This window comes from Corvus kubaryi, unplaced genomic scaffold, assembly GCF_017639235.1.
Source record: "Corvus kubaryi isolate FWS band 111438036 unplaced genomic scaffold, C.kubaryi_AGA036_p1.0 split1-37355, whole genome shotgun sequence".
In the NCBI taxonomy this organism is placed as follows: Eukaryota; Metazoa; Chordata; class Aves; order Passeriformes; family Corvidae; genus Corvus; species Corvus kubaryi.
The window spans coordinates 2,774,216-2,782,856 of NW_024582078.1; the positions used below are offsets into that span (position 1 = coordinate 2,774,216).

The window sequence follows — 8,641 nt, forward strand, 5'->3', positions numbered from 1 at the left end:
TCCCTCCCTCTGTGACACATTTGGACACTGCTGTCACCTCTGCTCAGCCTGAGCTGCTCTGCTCTCCTCCTGAGGCAGCTCTGCCAGGCTGTCCCTGCTCCCCAGGCTGCCCCGGGCTCTGTCCCCCTCCTCGCCGCCCCAAACCCAGCACCAGGGCCGGCTGCAGTGTCCCCAGCGGGGCCTCACCATGTGAGGGAGAAGCGGAGGATTTAATGTGCCTGGCCAGGAGCCACGCAGGGAGCGGGAGTGCGCCTGGGGCAGGCGCAGTTTCACAGGGCAGGCACTGCCTGGGCTCCAGCTCCGTGCCAGCCGCTCGGAATTCCCAAATCCCTGTCCTCAGGCAGCTCGCCACAGGGACAAGGGGCGCACAGTGACGTGAGACCGGGGCTGGGATTGCCGTGCTGCTTCCTCACCTTCCTCTTGTCCCTCTCACATCCCTGCGCTGGCGTTTGCTGGCAGGGAAGGTTCTGGAGAGGAGAAGCCCCGGGGAAGCCCTCGGAGTGTTTTTGGGATGCTGCTCAGGATGCTGCAGCATTCCCTGGTGCTCCTGACCGTCTCTGCCACCTGCAGCCTGTGGGACACAGGAGCCACTTTGCCCTGGGTTTGGGAAGGAGCGCAGCTCAGCAGCTCCTGGTGGGTTTCTGGGGGTGCGTGTTCGGGTGAGTGATGCTCTGGTGTGGAGCACAAACAGGATTGCTCCTCTGGATCACAAAAAAGGGGAAAAACAACCCCAGAACGCAAAGTAATTGTAGAAACAAACTCACAAAAAACCCCCCCAAAAACCGCAGCCCTTTTGTCTGCCCTCTGCTCGGCCGTTCCGCCGGCGTGTTTGGAAAATGCCCCGAGGCTCTGCCTTGCAAATTCACTGCGGGATCGCAGAGGCGTCTCAGGTGAGTGCCGAGTTCAACCCCGGCGACCTCAGAGCACACGAGAAGTGTCAAGGGACGCTTTGCTTTGGCCTCGTACGGGTGGGGCGGCCCCAGCCCCATTTCCAGCCTCGTTATCCCCCCTCAGACGTGCCCTGCTCCCGCCCCCCATGCTGGGATCATCCATCCCGATCCCTCCGCTCCTCTCCCCTCTTTGAACGCGCCCGGCCCGGGATCCCTGCTGGGTGCTTTCCCTCTGCACATCCTCCTCCAGAGCCGTCCCTGTCAGATTTCACAGCAATCCCCGGCATGCTGGTGGCTGTAATTTTTGTTTATGAGGAATGTTCTGCACCAAGGAGCAGCTGGTGTGACGCAGCCACCGAGCTCGTGGCTCTGTCCCCCAGTTGCTGTAACCTTCCTGCCCTTTGCACGTCACTTTCTCTTCACGGTTTCTCTGAAGCTCCAGTTTGGGGCCTTCTCCTTAATTTGCTGGAGCTTTTCCTGGGAATCTCTTTTCCTTTCTGTTTCAAGCTGGGTTTACAGTGCCAGGTGGTCTCGGAGCTGTGGCATGGGGGGTGTGGCAGCAGTTGTTGGAGCTGCACTGAGCTGGGAATGACGCAGAAATGCTTGAGACATCTCCCCCCCCGGGTGACATCTCCCCTCTAAACAGAGGAGACGGGTGAATATAGAAGTCAGAGCCATGCCAGAGCCTGGGATGTGGGGAAAAAACCCCCCAAAGCTGCCCATTTCCGCAGCCAGCAGCTGGAAGGGAATGTGATGGGCACTCACGGGGAGCTGACTGTGCAGCCCACATGACCAGGTACTCATTGACCAGGGGTGAGGGGAGGGCAGGCGTCCACAGGAGCCACGAGCCAGCCTGGACATCACACCACAGCCCTGGACATCACACCACAGCCCTGGACATCGCACCCTGCACATCGCACCCTGCGCATCACGTCACCCCTGGGTCTCCCACTTTGCTGCTCCTCCCTGAGCAAAGGATGCAAATCCCCGTGAGATGCAGGTGACAAACGAGCCGCTCGCCCTGTGTCACCAAGGATGGAGTCTCACCCCGGCTGCAAAGCTGCCACGTCCCCACTGGGTCACTGTGCTTCAATCCTGAACCCCCCACCTGCGTCTGGAGGGGCAGTTCCAGTACAGAGCCCGCTGGTTCAGCTCCTGTTCTCACTGAGGAGCTGCTGTTGAAGCTTTTACCCCACTCCCGGAGCGCTCAGACATTGCTGAGGGCCTCAGGGGTGTTGCCCCGGGAGAGGCTAAAGTGGCCAAAGGAGATGGATCCTGCTAGAACATCCCTTTCCTCCACGGGGGCTCAGCTTTGACGCTTCTGCCGCGCCATCTGGGAAGCACTTCCCCGCTCCTCGAGGTGTCTCCCCGCCAGCCTGGCGGTTCTAAGATAAGAAATGAGAGTCAGCAAGTCCAGCGAGACTCCCACGTTCAAAAGGGAAAAGGTGGAAAGGAGTTCTGGCAGCAGCAGAACAGAGGAAGCCCAAATTTGTGTCTCCTGGACGGTTTTCTAGTGGAATCTCCATGTCTGGAAAGGAGACCCTAAATGCTTCCCCCAGTAGGATTTTCCCCCAAGGAACTTGTGTCCCCTTCCCTCCTCCTCGCCAGCCCTGCTGTGTCCTCCGTGTTCCCACCCTCCAAATTCTCCGGAGATGGATTCTGTGCCTTCCCTGCCCAGGTTTCCCCCTGCCCTTCCCCACCACCTCAAACCTCCTGCACATCCCCCAGATTTTGGCACGATACCCGCTAATCAAAAAACCTCTGCTGACAGACAGGGCGGTGTGTGGAGGGAAGGGGAGGATTAATATAGCTGAGGATATAAGAAATTAATTACTTTCAGGCAGACAATGTTGGCACCTCCAGTCAGCCTGATTTATTTCCATGGCTGCTCTATTTTTGGCGAACCCAGAATGTTTGACTAAATATAAGACAACAAGTAGCTGGAATGGGTGGCGGAGCCGCTGCTAAACCCACAACCCCGAGAGGCTGAAATCCCCACGGCTGCCGGTCCCGGTGTCAGGGCTGCCCCGGCTCTCACGCATCTGCCGAGAGCCTCAAGGACGAGCAGGAAGAGCCGCAGGAGGAACCCCCGTGGCTCGTGTGCGCGGCCGGGATCGCTGCGTGTGTGTTTGCGTGTTTCTGTGTCCGCCGAGCGCGGCTCCCGCCCGGGGCAGCGGGGCCGAGCGGGCTCCTTATCCCGGGGCTGCGGCGGGGAGGAGCCAGCGCCGCACGGAGCCGAGCGCCGGCAGCGCTCCCGCACCGCGCCGGGTCCCGCACCGCGCCCGCACCGCCCCCGGCTCCGCTCCGGCTGCCCCTGCTCCGGTACCGGCACCGGCACCGCTCCGGCTGCCCCTGCTCCGGCACCGGCACCGCTCCGACTCCCCCGGCACCGGCCCCGGCCCCGCTCCACCCCTCTCCTGCTCCGGCACCGGCTCCAGCATCGGCCCCACTCGGGAGCCGGTACCGCTCCAGCCGCTCTCCGGTCCCGGCCCCGCTCCGCTCGCAGCCCGGCCCCGTTCCCGGAGCGGCCCCGCGGTCCCGCAGCACCGCCCCTGCTCTGCCCCGCAGCCGGCAGGAAGGAGGAAGGGACACGGCAGAAGGGAGAGCGACCTGCTCGGCGGCCGGTGAGTGCCGGGGTGACCTCGCCGAGGGCCGGGGGGCCCTGCCCGCCCCCCAGCCCCTCCGGCCGGCAGCGCTCGGGGGGCCGCGGCCGCTGCCTTTGGGGCTGGCGGGGCAGAAAGTGCGAGGGGAGGGGAGAGCTGAAGTTGGAGGTGCGGGCGGGGAGGGTTCAGCTCGGTACGAATTTCTGCCTCGGTGTTGCCTGGTGCGGGGGATCCCTGCGCGTGTTTGCTCCCAAACCTGCTTTAGGGAGCCCAGCTCAACCCCAGTACTGGACTTTGACAGGCACCCCTGGCGTGGGTCCCGCCACGTGTGAAGGGCCTGGGGGGACCCTTCTAGTGTGGAATTCCCTGGGGGTGACACCCAGGGTCTGTCCGGAGGGAGCCCTGCCCCGGGCTGGCAGCTCGGCATTCCCCTGGCGCTGCAGTTTTTGGTGGCTGTCACAATCAGCTGCATCTCTCCAGCGCTGCCTGTTGCTGTGACAAGTTCCCGGGGCTGTGCCCCAGAGTGTGTCCCCCTCCTTGTCCCCAGACAGCCCGCTGGGAGCTGCCCTCCGTGCCCTGCCAGCCTGAAAAGCTTTAATAGCCTCATCTCTCCGTGAAAACAACCTGGACCGAGCATGTTGGCACAATGGTGGCATCAGCTCTGAAAGGAGGAAAGAATCAGGGTCAGGCCCGGGGCTGCTGGCGCTGGGTTTTGTGCTGTGCATCAAGGAAACGAGCAGTGCAATGTGATGTGTGCAGCGTGTGCCGGGCTTGGCGAAGGCGCCTGAAGGGGGAAAGGCTTTGAACAAGCATCAGGCAGAAAGTTGGAGCCTCTGCATGAGGTTTGTGAAAGGGCAGGAGCCGTCAGACAGGGCCCTGTGAGGACCCAGGGTTAATTAATTCCCTCCTTGGTGGTGTGGGGCAGATCTGGGGTGTGGTTCTGGGATGTACCAGCGCATGGGGCTGAAATGTGGTGAATGCAAGCAGAGTCCTGTTTTCCAGCCTCACGAGGCTCTGACAGGGCCTGTGGGTCAGGGGAGAGGTCGTGAAAAGCAGTTCCCATGATCCCAAAGAGATTCCCTTCAGGAATTTGGCCATTAGGTAATGGTCAGTTCGTGTCAGCGGACACACACAGGTGGCACAGAGGTCTCAGTGCATTCGTGGTGTGGAGCATCCTCTCCTCCCTAGAAAAAGGTGGGAGGTGATGTACAAGAGTCCCAGGAGGAAGGAGCGGGAATGGGAGGGCACCTGGCTCACCCCATCCATGGAACTCCCTCAGCGTGTGAGGCACCCAGCTCAGACTTTGCTGATTTTCAGCCTCTCTGTCACGCCAGGTTTCTGAGCAAGTTTTGGTGTCCATGCTCCAGGCAGGACCATTCTGAGGGCAGGGCCTGCAGATTTGTTCCCAAGTTCCCAGGCTTACTCACTCGTGCTGGAAAATATCGGTACCACGTCCAAATGGGAGCAGTTAATAAATGAGTAGTGGAACAACCTCGCCAGCAATCTGGGGAGTTCCTCCTCTCTCATCCTGCTGGAATAGAAAGAGAGAAAAAATTACAACTAATCAGGGCTCTGGAGATCTCCCCCTGTCCACGGCCTTGCCACGGGTTCTGCCCGGCCTTGGCCACGTCACTGCCGTGTCCCCACGTCTGAGTTCCCCCATCTGTCAACTCCTGACCTTGCTTTGTTCTCCGGGCTTTGCTCCCTGAGCTCTGCAGAGCTTTGGGATGCTGGCAGGGATGGAAAGCACTGAAATCATCTCCGTGCCGCGAAGGCCCCTTTCACCAAAGCAGCTCCCTGGGGTGCCCTGAACGGACCCTTCGGAGAGGCTGCGCTGGTGACGGAGTGGCCGAGGGGAGCGATGGTGTCACAGCTTCGTGGTTACAGGTGCCTGAAGTGTGGTTGGCTGCTTTTTATTGGCTTCCAAACGAGCTGCTTTAAATCTCGAGTTTCTGCCTCTCATTGCCAGTGTCACTTGTCCCTCAGGGGTACAGAGGGGTACAGAGGGTGCTGCAGGGGACAGTTTTTGCCGTCCCTCGCTGGCACTGGATCCCGAGCAGGCAGATGAGAGCAGCTGGTGTTTTGCACAGGGCAAAATACAGGGACAAGATGGTGCTACAGGGAGTTTTGATCTCCCAAATCCATGAGGATTCCTGTGTCCTCCCTGTCCTTCCACCCGGTCAGGCAGAACCCTGGGTGTCCACTCTCCATATGCATTAAAATATCCACGTTGCAGCTTGCACTGGGTCCATCCCCTTGGTCCGGCCTTCTGGAGAGAAATGAATGTTTGGTCAGTCCCTGTAAGCCCTGGGACATTCCTCTGGCTTCCACACAGACCTGAGGTTTGGGCCAGGAGGGCTGAGAATCTCCAGAAAAGCTGGGATCTGTGTGTTTGGAGTCGTGTCCAAGAAGAGTAAGAGTTTCCAAGAAGGCTTATGCTCAGTAGGAGCCTCCCAAATTCTCCTTCCATCCTCAGGGAAATTGAGGCAGCTTCTCCACGCAGCAGGACAGGCGGGCTTGGTTCAGCTCAGAGGAGATCCCAAGCCTGGAGCGAGCTCTGCTCTGTGTAATCCGTGTGCTGACACCCCCAAAGCTCAGCTCTGCTGGGCTGGGTTTGCATCTGTGCAGGCAGGAGAGCAGAGAGAGGGCTCTGTTAGGAAAGGGCCCTTTGCTGTCAGTGAACCCTGTCCGGGCAGAGTTCTGCCCTGCTGGGTTTGCTCTCCTCTAAATCCACTGGCTCCTGCTGTTTGTCCAGGGAAACCCGATGGCAGGAAGCAGCCCGTTGATGGATGTGGCCCGGATCCCAATCTGGTGAACAATTAACTTTGCCGAGTCGCTCTGTAATCAGCCGGAGCATCTTTTGCCCTCTCTTCCTGCTCCCCATCTCCCAACCGAGGACTCTTTCCGAGGCAGCGTTTTGCCCGCAGCCAGTGCTGCTCATCTGCTGCTTGTTTGCTCAGTCGCTCCCAATCTCTGGCTCCTATCTCTTGTCTGGCTGGAAAAGAAACGGCTGTGGGATTATTTTCGAGCCACGGAGCAGTGCGGGAAGCGCCGGGAGAGGGCTGGGGTTCGTCTGTGCTGCTGCCACCGCTGCCACCTCTCATCTGTCTGCTCGTCCTTCGCCTCCCTCCCTCCCCACAGCTCATTCCAACCCCAGCCTGAGACCTGTGTTCCCTTTCCTCCTGGCTTTCCCTGCTGGTTTAGGGATGAGCTCCAAGCCACCCCAGTTACAGCTGGATTTTCGCAGCCACATTCCCTGCCGGGGATTGTCCGCATCTCTTCCTGCCCAGTGGGATGATCCCTGCTGGAAGTCCGGGCATTCCTTCCCACACCTGAGCAGCAGCTGAGCTCTCGTTGGAGCTCTGAACGCAGAGTGCAGCTCCAAGTGGAGGCAGGACCTGCGGGAATGCAGCTCAGGAAGCGGAAGGATGCTCCAGGCTGTGGGGCACTCGCTCCAGCGAGTTGGATCCTGCTGCCAGCACCAGCAGTTCTGGCTTTGGTTGTGGCTCTTCCTCCCATTTTCTGCCGTCCCTGCCACCCCCAGGGTGCTGGGGGCAGAAATAACTTGGGAAGTGTTCAGAGGGGGATGCCTGAGCTGCTGTTTTCAAGGATTGCTGCTTTTTGGGATCCAGGAGCAGCTCAGGTGGGACATTTCAGGGATCCCAGCTGGCTTTGCTTCCCTTCCCTCTCCCTTTGTGGGTTTAAACCAGAGGCAATTCCTCATTTCTCACCGTGACCCCTCCATCCCCGGGGCCTGCAGGCACTGCCACAACAGAAATCATAAATTGAGTGGCAAATTCCTGATCCAGAGCTGGCAGAGCCTGGTCCCTGTCACCTCTGCCAGCGCTGCAGGGGCACCTGGATCAGCTGAGCTGCTGCTGTGATGCAGAGTGGGGGAAGCAGGATGGACTGGGGCTGGATTCACTGCCCTTTCCTGAGTGCCCGGGAAGGGAAAGCTCCTGTGGGCACCTGGAAGGACACTGCTGATGAAGACACTCCAATTAATGCCATTTTCAGTTAATTATTTTATTCGTTTTTAATTTTAAAATTGTTTTCCTTATTAATTTCATTGATGACACCCAAAAATTCCACCCTGGCACCGCCCTTGTCACCTCCATTTATCAGCTGGGAAACCGAGGCACGGAGTTTATTCCTGGCGTTAGGAAAATCCCATCGCTGGCTGCTCTGGATCTCAAACCTGAGGCCTAAAACTCTCTCCAGGACGTGTTGATCTGAACCCAACAGCTCCTGTCTCGCTGTGCTCTGGGTTTCATGAATTTAATTCATCTTTTGGGCACCCTTTCAGTGTTTGCTCATGTTTTTATTATTGAACCTTCTCCACGAACCCCCTCCCTCTCTTTCTTCCCCAATCCCTGAAATCCTCGGCCATTTCCTTTAAAACAGCCCAAATTTTCCCAGCTGGAGTGGGGCAGGGCGCTGGGTTTGACCAGTTTTTTGTGGTGATTTCGCCTTGAATTGCTCCATTTAAAAGGAGAGGCTGCTGAAGCTGCCCATAGACACCGAAACCTCCGAAGAAATCAAAGTGTGCCTTTTTTGGGAAGCAGGGAAACATTCCCAACGTTCCATTGATTTCTGCTCTTTCTCCATTTCCATTTTAATGGTTTATTTTCTATTTAATTATTTGGGCAGCGTTAATGTGCTGGTCACTCAGGGGCTGGAATTCCTGATCCCAGGGGGATTTATCCTCAAAGGACCCCCCAGTTTTTCCCTCTCTCCAGTTGCTCCCAGCACTTCCTACTCTCAGAGCCGTGGCTTTTTTTAGTTGCTAAATCTGACAAGGTTTGGGAACAGGAGCCTCGGTTCTGCACTCGGGAACACGCACAGGAATATAAATTCAGCTCTTCGGGGTTTGTTTTCCTGCGTTCCAACACGGAACATCACCTGGAGCCTGGATTTATGCTGTCCAGGACTGGAATTACTGGGTGGAAAACCTTTTAGGATGGCAGTTTATGGGCCAAGCCTGTGCTGGAGCAAATGTTGATCCACAGGGATCTTCAGGAGATCTCAGAAACTGAGGATGCAGTCCTGATAAAGGAGATCCATAAACAACAGAGCCAAGGAAATGGTGCTGCAGCAGTGGTTTGGAGGGAGAATCCAGGGTTTGAGGGGTTGGATCCGGAGTCTGAG

At 58.2% G+C, this 8,641-nt stretch overlaps 1 protein-coding gene across 2 annotated transcripts in view; it reads left to right on the forward strand.

The window, feature by feature from the left end:
* Nucleotides 1-3,156: 3,156 nt before the first annotated feature.
* The window catches only part of CDK18 (cyclin dependent kinase 18), a 30,975-nt gene continuing 25,490 nt past the window's right edge, over nt 3,157-8,641 (forward strand). The window contains exon 1 of one of the 2 annotated variants that reach the window (XM_042013609.1): nt 3,157-3,514. The gene's annotated coding sequence lies outside the window, so the exon portion shown is untranslated. The remainder of the gene's footprint in view (nt 3,515-8,641) is intronic. The other variant, XM_042013610.1, reaches the window with a different exon arrangement.